Here is a 14,331-nt window from a genome sequence, read left to right on the forward strand (position 1 = left end):
GCTTTCCTTTCCGTTGTCGTAAGTTTTGCAACGGTCTATCACATAGAGCCTCCAGGTCGATTCTAGCCTTAGGATTATCTTTTGACTTCCCCTCTATGCCGAACAATGTACCAAAAATGGCCTCCGCAATATTCTTTTCAGTGTGCATCACGTCAATGTTGTGTGGGCAAAGGAGGTCTTTGAAGTAAGGGAGATCCCATAAGCATGACTTGTGAGTCCAGGCGTGTTCCGTATTATACCCTTTGAAGTATCCTGGACGCAAAGGATCCGGCTCGAGAGCGTTTAACTGATCAAGGGTTTGTTGGCCTGTCAACGCAGCTGGTGCAGTGTTTTTGACAACTCTACCTTTGATGAAATTCTTCTTGTCTTTTCTGAACTTATGGTCAGGATCCAGGAATTGTCTATGCATGTCGAAGCAAGAATACTTGCGACCAGCCTGCAGCCAACGGAACTGAGGAGCTGCCTTGCATGTGGTGCGCGGGAACCTTCCATGCACACACCAGCCAGCGAATAGCGCAAATGCCGGATAATCATGCGTCGAGTACATGTAGCACACATGCATTTTGAAATTTGTTTTCGTAGCCGCGTCGTAGGTCTTGATCCCATTATCCCAGGCTTCTTGCAACTCATCCTTAAGCGGCTGCATGTACACATTCATATTCTTCCCCGGATAGTTGGCCCCTGGAATTATCAACGTCAGGAATATGTTCTTTCTTTTCGTAATCTCTCCGGGTGGCAAATTTAGTGGAATGACAAATACAGGCCAACAACTGTATTGTGCTGCCGTCATACCATACACATTGAACCCATCCATGCTGATGGCAACTCTAGGTTGCCTTGGATCTTCTGATTTATCCTTATGTAATGCATCGAAGTGCCTCCACGCAAAACCATCTGAAGTGTGTACCAGCATCTTGTTCCCATCCGCATCTAGTTCGGTTCTTTTGCCCAATTTGTGCCATGTCATCTGTCTGGCCATCTCTTCGACCATGAAAAGACGTTGAAGTCTTGGTATGATTGGCAGATATCGAAGAACACTAATGGGGATTTTGGTCTGATTCTTCTCACCCATGCCATTGTCTACCTCAATATACCTGGAAGAATTGCAAATGGGGCAATAGTTCAAGGCCGCATACTCAAGCCTAAATAAGGCACATCCATTCTCACAGGCATGTATCTTCTCATAGGGCATCTTAAGTACATGGAGGATTTTCTCTGACTGGTATAGGTTTGCAGGAAGTACATGGCCTTTGGGTAGAAAGCGTCCAAGTATCGTCATCATCGCGTCGTAGCATTCTCTGCCTAGGCTGAATTGAGCCTTCAGAGCCATTACTTGTGCGATGGCATCGAGCTGACAAAGCTCAGTCTGCTCGTGGAGAGGACGTTTTGAAGACTCCAGCATTTCATAGAAGGCCTTTGCAAATTCCTCCATCTCATCGTCCGAATCACGAGCATCAGCAAAGTCTTGCACCATGTCTTCAATCCCGGTACCATGCTCGTCGGTGCGACGACGAATCACCTGAGCTCTGGCACGTTGGTCAGACTCACCATGAAAAGTCCACACCATATAATTAGGCGTAAAACCCCACTTCTGCAGGTGTTTACCCATTTCAAACTCAGTCTGCTTTTTCCAGTTGTCGCAGTTGGGAGAGGGGCACCATGTTTTATGCTGGCCATTTGCAAATGCAGCTCTCACAAACCCCCTGGTTTTTGTTAACCATTCATGGGTCATGTCTTTCTGACTAGGGTGACCAGTGTACATCCAAGCACGATCACTCATGTTGCCTAGCTACCTATGGGGGCACAAGAAATAAATATTTAATTCATCATCTATATTCATACGCTAATCAAGTTTGTCAGTTTTATTATCCATGCAACCTACGTGCTAATAGGTAAAGATAGGTCCTAATCCCACCCGAGTATGTGCAGAGTGGGTTCGTTTTCCCATGCTCTGCTCCAGATGCGACACAGAATTTCGGCAGCACCTCCCCGCTGTTCTCCTGATACACGTCTCGGCAATAAGCAGAGAGGATGTGTAACCGGAGAACAACAGGGGAGGCACTGACGAAATTCTGCATCTGATCCAGAGCACAACATACGGGAAAACAAACCCAATCTACACATACTCGGGTTGTCCATGGATAATGTTGGACAATTCGAAAGGATGGCGGTTATAAATATGCAAAGAAATGCATATTTGTAGATGTCGCCCTTTCGAACGGGAGACGCATACTGGTCACGCATACTCATGATTGAAGAAACCTATAGCTAGCAAGTTTCATCGGCACGAAGACCGGGACAGAGCAAATTAAGGGGTAGGAGGAGAAGTCATTTGTGCTCACCAACAAACGTAAGGGTGGAGCTCGTCCAACGCACGTGGAGGTCGTCGAACAACTGCACATTGAAATTCACACGATCAACACAAATACGATGTTTTTATAATTAACATAATCGGAAAATATGTGACCTAACTCATAATTTACAAAACTATGACCTCGTGGGCCTCTGGAAGGCCGAAAAGCACCTTCTCATTCAAAAGAAGGCAGAAGAGGTGTCGGGGGTCGGGGCTTAGTGGCCTCGGGAGTCAGTGCCGTTGAGGGTCGGTGGTGTCGGGTGTCGGTGGCATCGGGGTCGGGGGGTTAGTGGCGTCGGTTGTGGGGGGTCAGTGGCGTCGGGGGTCCAGGGTCAGTGACGTCGGGTGTCAGTGGCGTCGGGGGTCGGGGGTTGGTGGCGTCGAGCGTCGGGGGTCGGGAGTCGTGGGCCAAGGGTCTGGGTTGGGGGTCAGTGGCGTCGGGGGTCGAGGGTTAGTGGTGTCGGGGGTCATTGGTGTCGGGGGTCGGGGGTCGGGGGTCTGTGGCGTCGGGGGTCGATGGTCGGGGGTCAGTGGCGTCGGGCGTCACGGGTCGGGGGTCGAGGGTCAGTTTCGGGGTGCCAGGGTTCCCTTTTCCTCTCCTTTCTTCTTCTCCTCTCTCCTCTTTTTCTTCTTCTTCTTCTTTTCTTCTTCTTCTTCTTCTTCTTCTTCTTCTTCTTCTTCTTCTTCTTCTTCTTCTTTTTTCTCCTCCTACTCCCCCCCTCTTTTTCTCCTCCTATTCTTTTTCTTGTTCTTGTTCTTGTTCTTGTTCTTGTTATTGTTCTTGTTCTTGTTCTTGTTCTTGTTCTTTTTCTTGTTCTTCTTCTTCTTCTTCTTCTTCTTCTTCTTCTTCTTCTTCTTCTTCTTCTTCTTCTTCTTCTTCTTCTTTATCCTCCTCTTCCTCCTCCTCCTCCTCCTCCTCTTCTTCTTCTTCTTCTTCTTCTTCTTCGTCTTCTTCTTTCTCCTCCTCCTCCTCCTGTTCTTCTTCTTCTTCTTCTTCTTCTTCTTCTCCTTCTTCTCCTTCTTCTTTTCTTTCTTCTTCTAATTATTTTCTTCTTTTCCTTTTTCTTTTTCATTTTTTTTCGTCTGCTTTTCCTCTTTTTTTCTACTAACCTAACTAACTAACCTAATTAGCCTAATAATCTAACCAAATAAACTAACTAAATTACCCTATATATAATAAAAAAACTAACCTAATAAACTAACTAAAGTAATTAACTTTTTTAAAAAGAAAAGGAAGAAGAACTCAACTCACCGTGGTGGACGACGGCAGGGGGCAGCGGCGGCGGTGGACGACGGCAGGCGGGCAGGGGGCGCGGCAGGCGGCCGGCGGGCGGGGAGGAGGGCTGCCGCGGGCGGGAGGGCACGCGGCCGGTGGGCGGGGAGCAGGGGTGCCGCGGGCGGGAGGGCAGGCGGCCGGCGGGCGGGGAGGAGGGGTGCTGCGGGCGGGAGGGCAGTCAGCCCGCGGGTGGGGAGGAGGGGTGCCGCGGGCAGGAGGGGAGGCGACCGGTGGGCGGGAAGGAGGGGTGCCGCGGGCGGGCGCGGGGAGGAGGCCGCGGGAAGAAGGCCGCGGGAAGGGAGGTGGTCGGCGGGCGGGGAGGAGGGGTGCCGCGGGAGGGGAGGAGGGGGCGGGGGAGGAGGCGGCCGACGGGAGGGGAGGCGGCCGACGGGAGGGGAGGCGGCCGGCGGGCGGGTGTCGAGCGGCTAAGAGTAAGGAGGAGACGGATGAGAGTGAGAGGGAGAGGGAGACGGCCGTTAGGGGGGGGGCTTGCTTTGCCGTCCGCCTCCCGACGGCAAAGAGAAGGAGGGCAGACGGCAAAGGGAGCGCCCGTCATGGGGTGGGAGGGGGTGTACGGTGGCACCCCCTTTGCCGTCTGCCAACCCTTTGTCGTCCGCCTGTGCTTCCTTTGCCGTCTGCTGGCCGACGGCAAAGAATTTTTTTTCCTTATGTGTTCTCTTTGTCGTCTGCTTTGCGCCAGCTGATGGCAAAGAAGATCTTTGCCATGTGTCAGCAGACGGCAAAGGAAAGGCAGACGGCAAATTTGTGAATTCCAGTAGTGATGTAGAAGCCCTCCAACTCCAAAGTCCCCTCCGGCAGGGCACCGGGAAGGGTCTCCAGATGAAATCTCGCGGAAACAGAAGCTTGCGGCGGTAGAAAAGTGGTTTCGTTAACGCCCTTATTTTTTCTGGGATTTTAGGGAATATATAGGCGAAAGAGCTAGGGCAGGGGTGCTCCAGGGGGGCACAAGCCTGGTAGTCGCGGGCCCCCCTGGCCGCGGCTACAGGGCTTGTGGGCTCCCTGTGGGCCTCCTTCCTTGGCCCTCAAGTCCCCCGATCTTCTTCTGTTGTGGAAAAATTTATTTCGGGGATTTTATTCCGTCTGGACTCCGTTCCAAAATCAGATATGGAAAGAGTCAAAAACACAGGAAAAACAGGAACTGACACTTGGCACTGAATTAATAAGTTAGTCCCAAAAAAGATATAAAAGGTATATAAAACATCCAAAGTTCACAAGATAACAGCGTGAAACCATAAAAAATTCTAGATACATTTGACACGTATCAAGCATCCCCAAGCTTAACTAATGCTCGTCCACGAGTAGGGAAGTGATAAAGAATGATTTTTTGATGCTTTCATGCTACCTAGCATAGATGTTCTTTGTAACTCCTCTTATGTGACATGAATGTTCACATCCCTTAGATTCAAAACAATAGTTTCCTATTGACGTGGAGACAATAATACTTCAAGCAAACTAGCAAGGTAATCATGAACTTTCAAAATAACAAGGCCAAAAGAAAGTTATCCCTACAAAATCATATAGTGTGGCTATGCTCTATCATCCTTGCACAACGAATTTAAATCATGCACAACCTCGGTATTGGCCAAGTAATTGTTTTCACACCTTTACTTTCTTAAACCTTTTCAACTCTCACGCAATACATGAGCGTGAGCCATGGTTTTAGCACTATAAGTGGAATGGAGTGTGGTGGACGTTAAAAGGCAAACAAGGAGAAGAAGGTCACATTGGCTAGCCATATCAATGAGCTTTGGAGATGCTCATCAATAGATATCAATGTGAATGAGTAAGGATTGACATACAAATGATGCACTAGAGCTAAGAGTATGCGAAAGCTCTTAAAGAAAACTCGTGGGTGTGCATCCAACTTGCTTGCTCATGAAGACCTAAGGCAATTTTTAGGAAGCCCATGATTGGAATATACAAGCCAAGTTATATAATGAAAATTTCCCACTAGCTATATGGTGGTGACAAAACGAGAGACTCTCAATCGTGAATATCATGCTGCTCAATAAGCACAAGTGTGGAAAGATAGTAGCATTGTCCCTTCTCTCTTTTTCTCTCATTTTTTTGGCCTCTTTATTATTATTATTTTTTGTGGGCATCTTTGGCCTCTTTCATAAATGGGCTTCGCTTGCCTCTTTTATGTCCTCACATAGGACAATGCTCCATCAATGATGATCATCACACTTACAACTCAAAAATTAGAGCAATGATGACTCTATATGGAATGCCTTCGTTAGTGTACCGTGACAATGATTTAGCATGGCATAGACATCAATGGAAACATCATGCTAGCTATCTTATGATCATGCAATGGCAATGTAGAAGCTGTGACACATGTCATGGTGGTAGTTGCATGGCAATATATCTCAGAATGGCTTTGAAAATGCCATAGTAGGTAGGTATGGTTGCTGTTTTGAGGGAGGCTATTGATACATCTCAAACGTATCTATAATTTTTTATGGTTTCATGCTGTTATCTTGTCAACTTTGAATGTTTTATCTACCCTTTTATATCTTTTTTTGGGACTAACTTATTAATTCAGTGCCAAGTGACAGTTCCTGTTTTTTCTGTGTTTTTGACTCTTTTCAGAACTGATTTTGGAACGGAGTCCAAACGGAATAAAATCCCCGAAATAAATTTTTCCAGAACAGAAGAAGATCGGGGGACATGAGGGCCAAGGCAGGGGCCCACAAGGAGCCCACAAGCCCTGTTGCCGCGGCCAGGGGGCTGCGGCGACCAGGCTTGTGGCCTCCATGGCGCTCCCCTGCCCTAGCTCTTTGGCCTATAAATTCCCTAAAATCCCAGAAAAAATCAGGGCGTCCTGCCGGAGGGGACTTTGGAGTTGGAGGGCTTCTACATCAACATCATCGCCTCTGCAATGACTCGTGAGTAGTCCACTTCAGACCTACGGGTCCGTTGTTAGTAGCTAGATGGCTTCTTATCTCTGTTGGATCTTCACTACAAAGTTCTCCATGATCTACATGGAGATCTATCCGATGTAATCCTCTTTGGCGGTGTGTTTGTCAAGATCCGATGAATTGTGGATTTGTGATCAGATTATCTATGAATTATATTTGAGTCTTTGCTGATTTCTTATATGCATGATTTGATATCATTGTAAGTCTCTCTGAGTCTTGGGTTTTGTTTGGCCAACTAGATCAATGATTCTTGCAATGGGAGAAGTGCTTAGTTTTGGGTTCATTCCGTGCGGTTACCTTTCCCAGTGACAGAAGGGGCAGCAAGGCACACATCGTGTTGTTTCCATCAAGGGTAACAAGATGGGCTTTCATCATAGATTTGAGATTGTCCATCTACATCACGTCATCTTGCTTAAGGCGTTAGTCTGTTCTTATGAACTCAATACACTAGATGCATGCTAGATAGCGGTCGACGTGTGGAGTAATAGTAGTAGATGCAAAAAGTATCGGTCTACTTGTTTTGGACGTGATGCCTATAGACATGATCATTGCCATAGATAACATCATGGCTTTGCGCGGTTCTATCAATTGCTCGACAGTAATTCGTTCACCCACCGTCTACTTCCTTTCATGAGAGAAGCCACCAGTGATCACTACAGCCCCCGGGTCTATTCACAACTATCGTCTCCACTTTTACTTTTACTTTTACTTTGCTTTGTTTCCTTTTTGCTTTCAGTTCTCACTTTGCAAACAATATGTAAGGGATTGACAACCCCTTCAGAGCGTTGGGTGCAACCTCTGTGTGTTTGTGCAGGTACTTGTGACTTGACGCGATCCTCCTACTGGATCGATACCTTGTTTCTCAAACTGAGGGAAATACTTAATGCCGCAATGCTACATCACCCTTTCCTCTTCAAGAGAACACCAACGCAAGGCTCCAAGGCCAAGGGGGAATCCTTTGCATATTTGCCAAGGAAGTCCCTGTAGGCGTAGCCAGCAGCAGAAGGATTCCTGGCGCCGTTGCTGGGGAAGGTCTTTTGTTGTCGTAGTAGAAGGATTTCTGGCGCCGTTGCCGGGGAGAGAGATCAAGTCAAGATCTATCCAAGTAGGTGTCACAAACTCATCTCTTGCATTTACCTTTTTTGCCAGTTGCCTCTTGTTTTCCTCTCCCCCACTTCACCAATTTGCCTTTTCCGTTTGCCTTTTTCGTTTTCCTTTTTCGTTCTCCCTTTTCTTTCGTTTGCCTTTCCTATGCTTGTGTGCTATGTGACCTCAATATGCTTGCATCTTCACTTGTTGTAAATCTACTGATATGGATCCTCACTCACTTGCTAATCTCTTTAAGAGATCCACTTATGTGGAACCAATTGCTAGTGAGTTCAGTGCACTTGACTATCTTTTCGGAGTTTTGCTTGAGATGCGTGAATCTGAAAATCGTGATAAAGAAATTTATGAAGTGATTCACGAGGGCTCCTTGAATGAAAATCATGATTGCAATGGTTTCACTATAAATCCTATTAGTGACAATCATGTTAAAAATATGCAAAACCCTAAGCTTGTGGATGCTAGTCTTGCTATGACCACTACTTGTTGCAAAGATCATGATTGGAGTGATGATTTTTCTTTTGATCTTGAAAATTTGTTCAAGCCTCAAGATGAATATGATATTTGCAATATTATTGAAAGTGGGTTTGGAGAAGTCATGACTTTAGATGATAATCGAACTATTTTTGAAGAGCGTCAACTTTGCATGCATGTGGATCATGAAAAGAATATCCTATGTGATAGCTATATCATGAAATTCGAATATGATCCCACATGTAATGAGAGAGGAAAATATTGTGGTAGAAACTTTCATGTTACTGATTCACCTCTCGTGATGTTGAGATTGCTCTTGTCTCTTTCTTCCTCCTTGCATATGGCAGCTATTGGTTGTCTTCACAATTTGTTTTCCTATAAAATGCCTATGCATAGGAAGTATGTTAGACTTAGATGTGATTTTCACATGCTTTAGGATGCTCTCGTTGTGCTTCAATTCTTGTCTTTTGTGAGAGCATCACTGAATGCCTAGCTAAGGGCGTTAAACAATAGCGCTTGTTGGGAGGCAACCCAATGAATCTATCCTTTTTCTTTCTGTTTTGTGTTTTCCACACTTTCATAATTCTGTTATGATTGTGTTTTTTGTGTTTCTTTTTGCGTTTGTGCCAAGCAAAACCGTTATGATTAGTCTTGGTGATGATCGTTTGGTCATGCTGGAAAAGACAGAAACTTTCTCCTCACGAAAAGAATTTTCATTTTTGTTTTGTAAGAGCTTTTGAGTTGATTCTTTTTGCTTCTGATTGCTACACAAATTATTCAGACTGTCATGATTGTTCTGAATTTTTGAAGTAAGAGAAGTATACGAAGTATACAGATTCCTACAGACCGGTCTGCTGTTAACAGATTCTGTTTTTGTTGAGTTGGTTGCTTATTTTGATGAAACTATGGATAGTATCGGGTGGGGGGTATTAGCCATGGAAGATTGAAAATACAATAACCCAACATCAACATAAGTAGAATTTATGTTTGCTACAGTACCTAAGGAAGTGGTGGTTTGCTTTCTTATACTAATGATATCACGAGTTTCTGTTTAAGTTTCGTGTTGTGAAGTTTTCAAGTTTTGGGTGAAGTTCTTATGGACAAAGAGATAAAGAGTGGCAAGAGCTCAAGCTTGGGGATTCCCAAGGCACCGCTAGTTGATTCAAGGATGTCGTAAAAGCCTAAGCTTGGGGATGCCCCGAGAAGGCATCCCCTCTTTCGTCTTCAATCCATCGGTAATGTTACTTGGAGCTATATTTTTATTCACCACATGTTATGTGTTTTGCTTGGAGCGTCTTGTATCATAGGAGTCTTTTATTTTTGTTGTGTCACAATCTTCCTTGCTGCACACCTAGAGATAGAGACATGCACTCACCGTGATTTCGTCGAGCTTCACTTATATCCTTTGGTTAGACAATTCAGTTCACATATGTTTCACTTATATCTTTAGAGCTAGTTGATTTTTGCTCTATGTGCTTCACTTATATCTTCTAGAGCACAGCGGTGCGTGGCTTGGCAGTTGATCTATGCTATGAAAGTAGTCTCAAAAGGGGTAGTTATCCAAAGGGATATGAAAACTTCCACCTTCATGTGCATTGAATAGTTAGAGAAGTTTGATTCATCTCAATTAGTTTTGAGTTGTGGTTGTGGTAATATTGAAGTTATACTAGTAAGGTGTTGTGGTTCTAGAAGTACTTGTGTTGAAATTAGTGATTCCCGTAGCATGAACGTATGGTGAACCGCTATGTGATGAAGTCTGAGCATGATTAATCTATTGAATGTCATCCTTTGTGTGGTGGTGGGGATCGCGCGATGGTTTATACCTACCAACCCTTCCCCTAGGAGTACGCGTTGAATGCTTTGTTTCGATTCCTACTAAAACTTTTGCAACAAGTATATGAGTTCTTCATGACTAATGTTGAGTCCATGGTTTAGATACACTTTCACCTTCCACCATCACTATCTTCTTTAGTTCCGTGCAACTTTCGCCGGTACACAAAACCCACCATATAGCCTCCCTCAAAACAGCCACCATACCTACCTACTATGGCTTTTTCAAAGCCATTCCGAGATATATTGCCATGCAACTACCACCATGGAATGTGCCACCACTTCTACATTGCCATTGCATGATCATAAGATAGCTAGCATGATATTTCCATTGATGTCTATGCCATGCTAGATCATTGTCACGGTACACTACCGAAGGCATTCCTTATAGAGTCATCATTGCTCTAAGTTTTGAGTTGTAAGTGTGATGATCATCATTGATGGAGCATTGTCCCATGTGAGGAAATAAAAGAGGCCAGCGAAGCCCATTTACAAAAAGAGGCCAAAGATGCCCACCAAAATAAGAAAAATAAAAAAATAAAAAAGAGGCCAAAGAGCCCACCAAAAAAATGAGAGAAAAAGGGAGAAGGGACAATGCTACTATCTTTCCACACTTGTGCTTATTAAGCACCATGATCTTCATGATTGAGAGTCTCTCGATTTGTCACCACCATATAGCTAGTGGGAAATTTTCATTATATAACTTGGCTTGTATATTCCAATGATAGGCTTCCTCAAAATTGCCTTAGGTCTTCGTGAGCAAGAAAGTTGGATGCACACCCACTAGTTTTCTTTAAGAACTTTCACATACTCTTAGCTCTAGTGCATCATTTGTATGGCAATCCCTACTCAATCACGTTGATATCTATTGATGAGCATCTCCACAGCTCATTGATACGCCTAGTCAATGTGACCATCTTCTCCTTGTTTGCCTTGCAACCTCCACCACACTCCATTCCACGTATCGTGCTAAAACCATGGCTCACACTCATGTATTGTGTGAGAGTTGAAAAAGTTTGAGAAAGTAAAGGTGTGAAAACAATTACTCGGCCAATACCGAGGTTGTGCACGATTTAAATTCGTTGTGCAAGGATTATAGAGCATAGCCAGACTATATGATTTTGTAGGGACAACTTTCTTTTGGCCTTGTTATTTTGAAAATTCATGATTACCTTGCTAGTTTGCTTGAAGTATTATTGTCTCCACGTCAATAGCAAACTATTGTTTTGAATCTAATGAATGTGAACATTCACGTCACATAAGAGGAGTTACAAAGGACATCTATGCTAGGTAGCATGAAAGCATCAAAAATTCATTCTTTATCACTTCCCTACTCGAGGACGAGTAGGAGTTAAGCTTGGGGATGCTTCATATGTCTCAAACGTATCTATAGTTTTTGATGGTTTCATGTTGTTATCTTGTCAACTTTGGATGTTTTATATACCCTTTTATATATTTTTTGGGACTAACTTATTAATTTAGTGCCAAGTGCCACTTCCTTTTTGTGTGTTTTTGACTCTTTTCAGATCTGATTTTGGAACGTAGTCCAAACGGAATAAAATCCCCGGAATAAAGTTTTCTAGAACAGAAGAAGATCGGGGGACTTGAGGGCCAAGGCACGGGGCCCACAGGGAGCCCACAAGCCCTGTTGTCGCGGCCAGGAGGGCCCGTGGCAACGAGGCTTGTGGCCTCCCTGGCGCTCCCCTGCCCTAGCTCTTTGGCCTATATATTCCCTAAAATCCCAGAAAAAATCAGGGCGTCCACGAAACCACTTTTCCGCGGCCGCAAGCTTCCGTTTCCGCCATATCTCATCTGGAGACCCTTCCCGGTGCCCTGTCGGAGGGGACTTTGGAGATGGAGGGCTTCTACATCAACATCATCGCCTCTCCAATGACTCGTGAGTAGTCCACTTCAGACCTACGGGTCCGTAGTTAGTAGCTAGATGGCTTCTTCTCTCTCTTGGATCTTCAATACAAAGTTCTCCATGATCTTCATGGAGATCTATCCGATGTAATCCTCTTTGGCAGTGTGTTTGTCGAGATCCGATGACTTGTGGATTTGTGATCAGATTATCTATGAATTATATTTGAGTCTTTGCTGATTTCTTATATGCATGATTTGATATCCTTGTAAGTCCCTCCGAGTCTTGGGTTTTGTTTGGCCAACTAGATCTATGATTCTTGCAATGGGAGAAGTGCTTGGTTTTGGGTTCATACCATGCGGTGACCTTTCCCACTGACAGAAGGGGCAGCAAGGCACGCATCATGTTGTTGCCATCAAGGGTAACAAGATGGGCTTTCATCATAGATTTGAGATTGTCCATCTACATCATGTCATCTTGCTTAAGGCGTTACTCTGTTCTTATGAACTCAATACACTAGATGCATGCTGGATAGCGGTCGACGCGTGGAGTAATAGTAGTAGATGCATAAAGTATCGGTCTACTTGTTTCGGACGTGATGCCTATAGATATGATCATCGACATAGATAACGTCATGACTTTGTGCGGTTCTATCAATTGCTCGACAGTAATTCGTTCACCCACCGTCTAATTGCTTTCATGAGAGAAGCCACTAGTGAACACTACGGCCCCCGGGTCTATTCACAACTATCGTCTCCACTTTTACTTTTACTTTGCTTTGTTTCCTTTTTTCTTTCAGTTCTCACTTTGCAAACAATCTATAAGGGATTGAAAACCCCTTCATAGCGTTCGGTGCAAGCTCTTTGCGTTTGTGCAGGTACTTGTGACTTGACGAGATCCTCCTACTGGAGCGATACCTTGGTTCTCAAACTGAGGGAAATACTTACTGCCGCAGTGCTACATCACCCTTTCCTCTTCAAGGGAACACCTACGCAAGGCTCCAACGCCGCGGGGGAGTCCTTTGCATATTTGCCAAGGAAGTCCCTGTAGGCGTAGCCAGCAGCAGAAGGATTCCTGGCGCCGTTGCTGGGGAAGGTCTTGTCGGGACCCCGATCCTAAGCCATAGGAATCCAGCCTGTAACACATCGCATCCCTTTGTGGTCTCACGCACGGTTAACTCCACGGCTGCAGCCTTACCTTAGCCGGGACCGTTTGCGTCTTTTGACTCACGTATGCGATAGTGTCGCTAGCATTCCAATGTCAAAGAACCCGGATCGACATGTCTAGTCATAAACCAAAGTGGCAGTTCCGCACAAGGACAGGCATACATGACCCAGCAAAGCAGGTGTCGGTCATCAACGAACGTAGACGAGTCGTAGCAAGCTACAAGGACTCCATTACGTCGCGTGACATTTCCCCAAAGGGGACAGACACAGCAGCTAAGAAGGACACATGCCGGTCAACCCATGTGTCCGGAGCAGTAGCGAACTACCAAGGCTCGTTGGATCACAAAGGGGCATTTCCTTGTAAGGAGTGCTACTAATGTTCACGACTAGGTATTCGAACCCCATACATATCAAGTAAGACACACGTACGCATGGCATACCGATATGTATAGATACATCCATGGCATCACAACATAACCATAAACATACAAGCTTTATTTAAGAGGCTCGGAAGAGCCACACACATATTATTACACATTAAGGGTCTCACGACCCATAATAGCAGTCATACAATACAAGCCAGCGGAAGAGTTATAAACTGTCTGGGTACAGACAGAGCAACTAGAAGGCACATGGCCTGACTATACTACAGAGCCGACGTAGGGCCAGATCGTAGCTAGGACACCAGCTACTCGTCGTCGTCGATGTCTACGAAGATCCCTCCATTAGGGTCATTAGCAACCTCTGCAACATTTATTAAGCAAACATGAGTATGAAGGTACTCAGCAAGACTTTAGGATGACTAACTACTCATGCAAGGTATCAAGAAGGTATTGTGGGGTTTCATGCGGAAAGCCAGCATTTGACTCGTGGCTAGACAACTTGCTTTTTGAAATTAGTTTTGACAACTTGATTTCTCGCACACGAGTCCACTAACACCACAACAATACACTATCGTGGAATCATTCCGTCTCCATACGGAAATGCCATCCATGACACTCACGCTTATCTTGACAATTTTATGAGTAGCCGTTGAAGTTATCTATGAACAACATATGTTTCCAAGTAGTCCATATCCGCGGACGCGGCTATTCGAATAGATCATAACCCTGCAGGGGTGTACTTCGTCACACACGCTCCCGCCACTTATCGTCATGTGCACGTCATGCACCTCGGCAACCATCAAGCGGAAGCCCAGCGAGGGATTCGGCTACGACCGTTAACCACACTAGTACCTAGTCCAGGTTTATCGCCTATCTGAGAGTAACCCGTACGGAAGTCCGGCCGAGGTTTCCGCCACGGCCTCAAACGATGTGCGTAGGGTT

Source organism: Hordeum vulgare, chromosome 7H (assembly GCF_904849725.1).
Source record: "Hordeum vulgare subsp. vulgare chromosome 7H, MorexV3_pseudomolecules_assembly, whole genome shotgun sequence".
NCBI lineage: Eukaryota > Viridiplantae > Streptophyta > Magnoliopsida > Poales > Poaceae > Hordeum > Hordeum vulgare.